General features: G+C 40.0%; 1 long non-coding RNA gene across 1 annotated transcript; it reads right to left on the reverse strand.

The window, feature by feature from the left end:
- Nucleotides 1–352: 352 nt before the first annotated feature.
- Nucleotides 353–3,183, reverse strand: LOC119886788. Its single transcript, XR_005441552.1, has 2 exons — nucleotides 3,034–3,183; nucleotides 353–954 (listed from the first exon to the last, which is right to left on the reverse strand). It is a non-coding gene; the product is annotated as an uncharacterized LOC119886788 (long non-coding RNA).
- Between the last annotated feature and the right edge of the window lie 5,560 nt (nucleotides 3,184–8,743).

Raw genomic sequence — 8,743 nt, forward strand, 5'->3', positions numbered from 1 at the left:
AAAGGTTCTAACTGGAACCAAAAATGGTTCTTCGGAGTAATGCCATAGAAGAACCATTTTTAGTTCCAAGAAGAACCTTTTAGCAAATGGTTCTTTAAAGAACCATTTCTGCAAATGCTTTTTGAGGAACCTTTAGGGGTTCATTAAAGAACCATCAAAAAATGGTGCCTTAAAGAACTTTAGCAAAAATGGGTTCTTTAAAGAACCTTTTTCAATAAAGTTCCATGGGTCCCAATTGGTTTATTAAAGAACCCATTTTAAATGGTTCTTTAGTAATTTTTAAGACTAAATTGTTCTTTAAGCATTTTAATACTAGTTATTAAGGGCAGGTTGAAAAACAAGTACATGAACATAAATGTTAGCTGTTTATTGACATTCCTTTTCAGAGAAGCACAGGAGAAGTCCAAACAAACAGAAACAGAAATCAGTCACTGTGATGGAGAACATAACTCCCTAAAATGTCACTATTACAAATTACTGTTTGTCAGCTATTGGCATACACTGTTACACATTCTGTGCAAAACAAGTTTTCGGGGGTTCTGTAGGGTTCAGGGACTTTAAACTAAGACATTTTACATGTAACAGTGTACTTTAATACCCATTTCACAGGACCACAATACAGCCAAAGCATGAACATGAATATATATATACATATATATATATCTTGTGATGTCAAAAAGAATAATGATGCTGTACTAAGTACCTGTTCACAGTAACTTTCAGGGAATACAAACACCTAACTCCAGTGCCATAGTAAGGGACATCCATTTGCCAGTCTGCAAAGCACTGATACTCTGGTAGTTGGGAGTATCAAGCTTCAAGATAAATCCTCCAAAAATGACAATTGTAAAACTGATAAATTGCCAGTACCACACTCACAGCCAAGGAAATGTCAAAATCTCCATTGTTATTTTGTGCCCATCCATCGGGAACTTCTGTTCAGGATGATTGGTCCTGAAACAACACATTCAAGATCAAGAACTTTACTCTGTTACATTTAAACATTTACAATTATTTACTTTCTAAATTAATTAAGATACCCCTATGGCTACGATTAACAATTTTATGTGAAATCTGTTTATTAGCTCAATTAATTGATTATTAATTTGGTGTAATGACTAAATAAAATAAAAATGTCTGAATGCTATTAGCCTTCACAGTAATGTTAAGTGACGTTACCAACGGTTGGTGGAGTAACGGTAGATAACGTTCGTCCCTTTGCATCTCTATCCTCTAGTAACGTTAGTCAGATACGTTATAGCATGCTTACGTTTGCAGTGCTAGCCAATTCAGTCTTCGGTGACTCAGCTAGCTTACTAAACTCCAATAGATGGCAATTTACTAACGTTAGGTAACAAACTGCCTGTGCAAACACGACATAAGAGATATTAAAGAGGTGGTATTATGCTTTTTGGCTTTTCCCCTCTCCTTTTATTGAGTTATATAACTTTTTTGTGCATGTAACAGGTTTGCAAAGTGAAAAAGCCCAAAGTCCAGCCCAAAGGGAGTTCCCATCTCCCACAGAAAGCTCTGCTCTGAACCGCTTGAAAACAACTCGTTTGTAGTCCAGCCCTTCACTTCCTTTACTTGTGACTTCACAATGAAAACGCGTCATAAAGCCAAGCGGCTAGCGGGGTCAGGCATGCCCTCAAACCAAGCTAGTCTGAGCAGAGGCCCTTTGGCTCAACTTGCCTTTGTTTGGTTTTCCATTGTAGAAATGTTGTACCTGCTTCCAGGTACTTTTTTTTGTATCACCTCACCTCCGTTGAAGTTCCAAGCGAGCTGAGGGATACTAAAATGTAATGTGAAAACACGACAGACTGCTGACTGGTCAGAGAGAATATACACTATTCACTGCATCATCATTGCATGTGCTTTTTTAGTTTTATATTTTACACTTTTCGTATGGAATTTCATCACTAAATCCACTTCTGAGAAGTTTTGAGGTGAGAAATCAGCTGTGTAGATTTCCAATATTGACAGTTTTATGAGAAGTGATGGCAGAACAAAAATGTGCTTGAATATTTTCGGAGTTGAGGAGCTCCGCAAGTGGCGGCGGGGGATGCCTGTGCCAACCCGCGGGAGGAGCGCGTGAGGCCGGCCAGCTGCCCGCTCACAGAGCCCCCTGCTCCCGCCGTCACACAGACCGCTGCAGCAACAACGGCAGAGGAAAACACAGCTGGAAGGTTTTCATACCGCTTATCTGTCTTTACATTCTGAGGAATGTTGAAACGTTTTAACTTAAAAAAGAGAAAGCTGTGTGGATCGCTGGTGTGTGTGTCGCATTGAACATTATGTCGCGGCAGTTGTGTGTGGCGTCGCTCGTCGATCTCTGGGTACTACCTGCAATAGAAAACAGAGCAGGGCCGAGTAGAGTCGAGTCTATCGATTTGCGCTACGGTAGCATTTTTCGACAAGGCAGCATAGATCGTCAGAACACCGGCAACAGTTCAACGTTTAGTCCTGATGGTAAGATGTGGAACAATGATGTTGTGGACTTGAGTAACTTATACCATCTGCTAGGTTACGGTCTCAGTCTGAAGCGGCTTTGATTTGGATCACACTACCTTGTTTCTTACGACCCGCCTTTCTCTGCTTCTGATTGGCTAATAGTCCTTACCTGGAAACTGCGCATGTGCAACTCCCAACAAAGATTTTGTACAAGTAAGATGCATCACTCTGTAGCTCAAGAGCGGAGCGTACAACACAGGGTGAAAAGAGGAGCTGCAGCAATGTGCAGTATGAGAAAAATATGGTGTTTCTTTAAATTTAAACCTTTCTGGTACAACCACAAAAAATGAGCATAATACCACCTCTTTAACAACAGAGATACGGACTGTCATACTAACTTTCCGATAGTGATCCCATCACATTAACTTAGCTAACGTTAGCTGTCGGTTAGCTGTTAACGTTACAGACATAGTTACAGAGCTTATTTCAGTCTATGGAACACACAAATGTTTAGGAACATTGCCAAACAAGTACATTTAAGGTCTAACGTTAACAAGTTGACACTTAAAGTGAAATGCTTACCTCTTCTCGCCACAGGAACCAGATAGTTCATACTACAGCTCTATAACGTTAAGCGGGAGTAAAGACCGCTGGTGCGAGTTGAGCCAAGCTATAACGACTGCAAGCTATTTTTATCACTGCGCCTGTGGGTTGACGATGAGGTGCGCTCGCTACTGTCTCCTATGTGCGGACCTTACGGGCAGTGCACGCACTCCTTAATGTGTGTTATTTTTGTTTCCGCCCCCCTTACTCATGAGTGAGCAGTTATCTCTTTGCAACCGTCTGCAACGTATGTCAGACTAGATGAACGATTGGATGTTACTTCTTGAATAAAAAGACACCTAACCTTAAATAAACTAACATTGTTATTAAACGGTTTTAAACTATTTTACACACCTAGGGCGCATGCTCAAGCGGCGACCGGCAGCAGGTTTTCTAGGGGGGGCGGGCGGGTAAGGAGGGTGGGGGTTAGGGGGTGGTGGTGTAGAGGCACACTGCCATGTTCCTTTTAGAAGTTTTAGGCTTTGGATATTTTATAATGTTCTATGCTTATTGTTTGTTTTGATGTTTTTATGTATGGATTGCCGAAAGTCTCCTGTCTGCACAAAAATTTTACCCTTGGGTACTAATAAAGACACCTTGACCTTGACCTTGACATATAATCTGAAGTTATAAGAAATATCTCCCACCATACCAGTGTGTGTGTCTAAATTATTAAAGGAGTAAAATAACATAATTTAAAAAATTAACAGTTGTTTCAATTATCAAGTGTATCTTGACAATAAAGCAAGCATATATTAAATATTAAGCATAAAGCTAGTCATCAGTTTATGCTTAATATTTATTGATTTTGTTTGTGTGTTGTCTAGGCTACAGGCCTATGTGTTTTTTTTTTTTGTTTCCACAATCAGTCAGCCAAACAACCCAAACAATTGAGACATGTGGTTTTATTTTTCACATAGTGATGCAATGATTAGTTCATTAGTCAATTGACAGAAAATAAATCAACAACTATTTTGATAATAGAACTTGAAAGTCGTTTGAGTAATATTTAAGCAAAAAAAGTCAAATGTAAGAATTTGCTGCATTTAATTATAATAGTCTACATTAAAATTTCTGGACTGTTGGACAGACAGAACAACGTGTTTTAAGATGTCAACTTGGGATTTGGGAAATTGTGATGGGCACTTTTCAGTGTTTTGTGAAGTTTAAAGACCAAATGATTAATTGAAAAAATAATTAGCAGATTAATCTATAATGAATGTAATTATTAGTTGGCCCACAACCTGGCCCCGGATAGGCGGTTGAAGATGGATGGATGGATGGATGGATGGATGGATTAGTTGCAGCCTAAATCTCATTCTATTAGGCTATCTGCCACCAAATAACTCCAAAAGCAAGGAAGGACCTTTATTACTTTGAAGAACCACATAAAGTACACAAAGAACCATCCCCGAACCATCTTCAGTTGGTGGTGATTCTTTGTAGAACCAGACAGTCATTTGAAGAACCAGTTAAGAACCATTATTTTTTATATTTCTGAGTGTACACCCCTCACATTTTTGTGAATATTTGATTATATGTTTTCATGTGACAACACTGAAGAAATGACACTTTACTACAATGTAGTGAGTGTACAGCTTGTATAACAGTGTAAATTTGCTGTCCCCTGAAAATAACACATCACACAGCCATTAATGTCTAAACCATTGGCTACAAAAGTGAGTACACCCCTAAGTAAAAATGTCCAAATTGCGACCAATTAGCCATTTTCCCTCCCCGGTGTCATGTGACTCATTAGTGTTACAAGGTCTCAGGTGTGAATGGGGAGCAGGTGTGTTAAATTTGATATTATCGCTCTCACACTCCCTCATACTGGTCACTGGAAGTTGAACATGGCACCTAATGGCAAAGAACTCTCTGGGGATCTGAAAAAAAGAATGGTTGCTCTACATAAAAATGGCAGAGGCTATAAGAAGATTGCCAAGACCCTGAAACTGAGATGCAGCACAGTGGCCAAGACTATACAGCTCAAGAAGTGCTCAGTGTCACATCCAGAGGTTGTCTTTGGAAAGTAGGCATATGAGTGCTGCCAGCATTGCTGCAGAGGTTGAAGGGGTGGGGGGGTCAGCCTGTCAATGCTCAGACCATACGCTACACACTGCATTAAATTTGTCTGCATGTCTGTCGTCCCAGAAGGAAGCCTCTTCTAAAGATGATGCACAAGAAAGCCCGCAAACAGTTTGCTGAAGACAAGCAGACTAAGGACATGGATTACTGGAACCATGTCCTGTCGTCTGATGAGGTCAACATAAACTTATTTGGTTCAGATGGTGTTAAGTGTGTGTGAGGTGGCAACCAAGTGAGGAGTAGAAAGACAAGTGTGTCTTGACTACAGTCAAGCATGGTGGTGGGAGTGTCATGGTCTGGGGCTGCATGAGTGCTGCCGGCACTGGGGAGCTACAGTTCACTGAGGGAACCATGAATACCAACATGTACTGTTACTGAAGCAGAGCATGATCCCCTCCCTTCGGAGACTGGGCCACAGGGCAGTATTCCAACATGATAATGACCCCAAACACACCTCCAAGACAACCACTGCCTTGCTAAAGAAGCTGAGGGTAAAGGTGATGGACTGTCCAAGCATGTCTCCAGACCTAAACCTTATTGAGCATCTGTGGGGCATCCTCAAACGGAAGGTGGAGGAGTGCAAGCTTTCTAACATCCACCAGCTCCGTGATGTTGTCATGGAGGATTGGAAGAGGACTACAGTGGAAACCTGTGAAGCTCTGGTGATTTCCATGCCCAAGAGGCAGTGGTGGAAAATAATGGTGGCCACACAAAATATTGACACTTTGGGCCCAATTTGGACATTTCACAGGAGTGTACTTACTTTCTTTGCCAACAAAATAAAAATATGAACCTGAAAATGAGCATATGACCACTTTTACTTGCACAAAACTCTTGCTCAGCAAAGATAGGAAATAGGCTACAATCAAATTGTTTATTTCAACCAGTATGATTATTATTATTAGTAGTATAAAAATTTGGCTTTTTTCTTCTCTCTTGTAACCATAACGGTACATCTGTATTCTTTCTGTAAAATGAACTGAACAATTGTGGCGAATCTAACCAATCTAACGTTGTGTAGCATGTCCATATTGAGAAAAGTTTTAACATTTATATTTGTATGCACAATCTAAGCAGCTTTGAACTAGCTCAAGAGGGAAACCTGGTGGTCTTCAATAGGTTTAATACCTCCAGAGAACACCCAAGGCATTTAATTGAGACCTGCGTTTTAGAAATTGGCCATTCTGCTTGTGTAGCTTTTATTTTTGGTTATTTAAGTATATTGTAATGCTAATACTTTCTGAAAGTAAATTTTGAATGCATGACTCTTACTTGTAATTCTGCAGTGGTATTGCTATTTTTACTTGAGTAAAATATCTGAGTTCTTCTTTCACCACTGCTACACTCTGTACTCCACTTGCTGTATCAGCTATCAAATGCACCTTATGCAATGAGACGGGCTATTCAGACTGCCACTCTAACATTAGATATACCAACTGCTGCTGCTCCTTTGCTAGCTAGCACTGCTATAACTTTGTTGCAAATCCACTTATTCCATCTGCTGCAGGTTCAGTCATCATTTAATTTCTAGCATGCCCACCAACCATCTGATCACGTGGCTTCACAAAGGTTTGAAAAGGAATGATTGCGATTGTGCTGCTGCCAGCTGCTCTTTTGCTTGTATAAAAAGCTGTTTGGCCTCACTTCAAGCCAGAATCTTTCTTGTTTGTGCTGTGACAGCTCTTACCACAGAATTTACCTTCTGCTCAGATACCTGGGGCTCCACACCAACAAGGTAAGTTCTTTCTGTTTGTGCTAGTATGCATGGCAAGAATGAACATAGCTTGGCAATATGAGGCTGAGGTGATCTATTTACGATGTCTTGGTGTTTGCCCATGTTTACGATGTCTTGATGTCTGCCCATGTGCAGTACTACTTGGAGGTAGTTTTTGACACATTTATGATGCCTCATTGCGGTGCTTGCCTGCTGTTAATTGGTAAGGTATAAATATTCAGTTATGGGCTGAATTGATTTCCCTGCAGGTTTTTACCTTTGCTTATCCCACTGCACTCAGGTTGCTAGTAAAAGGTTTATTTTAAATATTGGCTTTAGGGATGTAAACTATTGTCTGGACTAGCGAACAGCTCAATTACATAATTATTTCCATGTGATATTGACTTTAGGGTAACTCAACATGGCTTCTGACTGTTGTACATAGGACATTATTTCCTCAACACACTTTATAGCTAAGAGAAATATTTCAACTCAGTGTCTTGGATCAATGTTTTGGCTTGCTTTACTATTGTGACAAAGTGGGTTTGCTTATCACTTATCCCATACAGGTTATTATCTATAGCACACCTTCTAGTTTATACAAGTGTTTATTTTTTGTAATTTACCATAACTTGTGTAAAAATGCATCACTTACTTTCCCAGGTTGTTTGTTATGTTACAGTCTATAGCAAAGCATTTTTTTTTGGTTATTATAAATAAATGTGTAAATATCCCTGACCTGTTTTCTAGTCAGTTGGAGCGGAGTGAACTGGTAACTGAGTTCCAAATGTTAAGAGATTTCTTGGTGTTAATGTTATGGAGTAGATCAACCTGCGTCAGAATGGGATGAGCTGAAGCAGTTTGGGTGTGAATTGCACACTCTATAAAAATGGTGGGATTTGTGCTCCCAAGGGCGAAAAAAAGGTGAGGCTGTGCTGCTGTGAACACTTGCCTTTTGTTGACGTTGCTATGAGTTTAATGAGTTATTTTCTTAGGTCTGTTTGTTTGTTGAGTTATCAGTGTACTGCAGACCACTCTAAATAAAACAATCACCTCTGGGAACATATGATGTTGGAGTCTGCCTACCTACCGCCTTCCTAGGCACTCTGGTCAGGCAACACCACAACTATTAATATCATAAATACATATACTGTAAACTGCTTAGCTCCTGTTTTACAGTTTATACTGCTACTACAGTATACCAACTTATATCCAAGTACTGAAAGTTCTCTGCTTATTCCACTACATAACAAAAGAAAAGATTGTCTGCTTCAAGTTCTTGCCAAAGGATGAAGAAACTATATTTTGTTAGTCAGTTCTTCTGTGTGGAAAACATGTACGTAGTGTTCGTGACCTCACCCACAGGTTTCTGAAGAGCGCTGTGAAGCTCAGTGTGTGCGGCTTGGCTCCCGGCAGCTCAGGCAGTCACCATCTCGGCACTTTTGGCAACTTTTGGGGACTTTCGGGGAATTTCTCTGATGACATTCATATCATGAAATATTTCCTGCATATATATATATATTTATTTAGAAATGAGCATTACATACAGTATCAATAGACACCATAACAAGTTGTTCCCTTTTTATTTTGGATTCAAAGTCCAATGCAGTGGCGAGGGTGCAGCTCATGAATAATTGAGCATAGACTGGATGATTGACAGTGAGGTTACATGATAACTTTTCCTTGACGGTAAATATAATGACTCATCTTATAATTGTGTATTTTGGTTTGTTTGTATTTTGGACTTCTCAAGGATCACACACTTAGTTGTTGCTTGCTGCTGCTCCAATTGTCCGCTTCTCATCACAGCGGCCTCTTACCCTCCTCTTTATATACAGTACCAAACAGTGTAGCCCTCCAGGCCGATTGTACAATTAGGGTACTGTA

This window comes from Micropterus salmoides, unplaced genomic scaffold, assembly GCF_014851395.1.
Source record: "Micropterus salmoides isolate LMB-PRFRI ecotype aquatic unplaced genomic scaffold, ASM1485139v1 Ms_hic_scaffold_4, whole genome shotgun sequence".
Classification (NCBI taxonomy): Eukaryota; Metazoa; Chordata; class Actinopteri; order Centrarchiformes; family Centrarchidae; genus Micropterus; species Micropterus salmoides.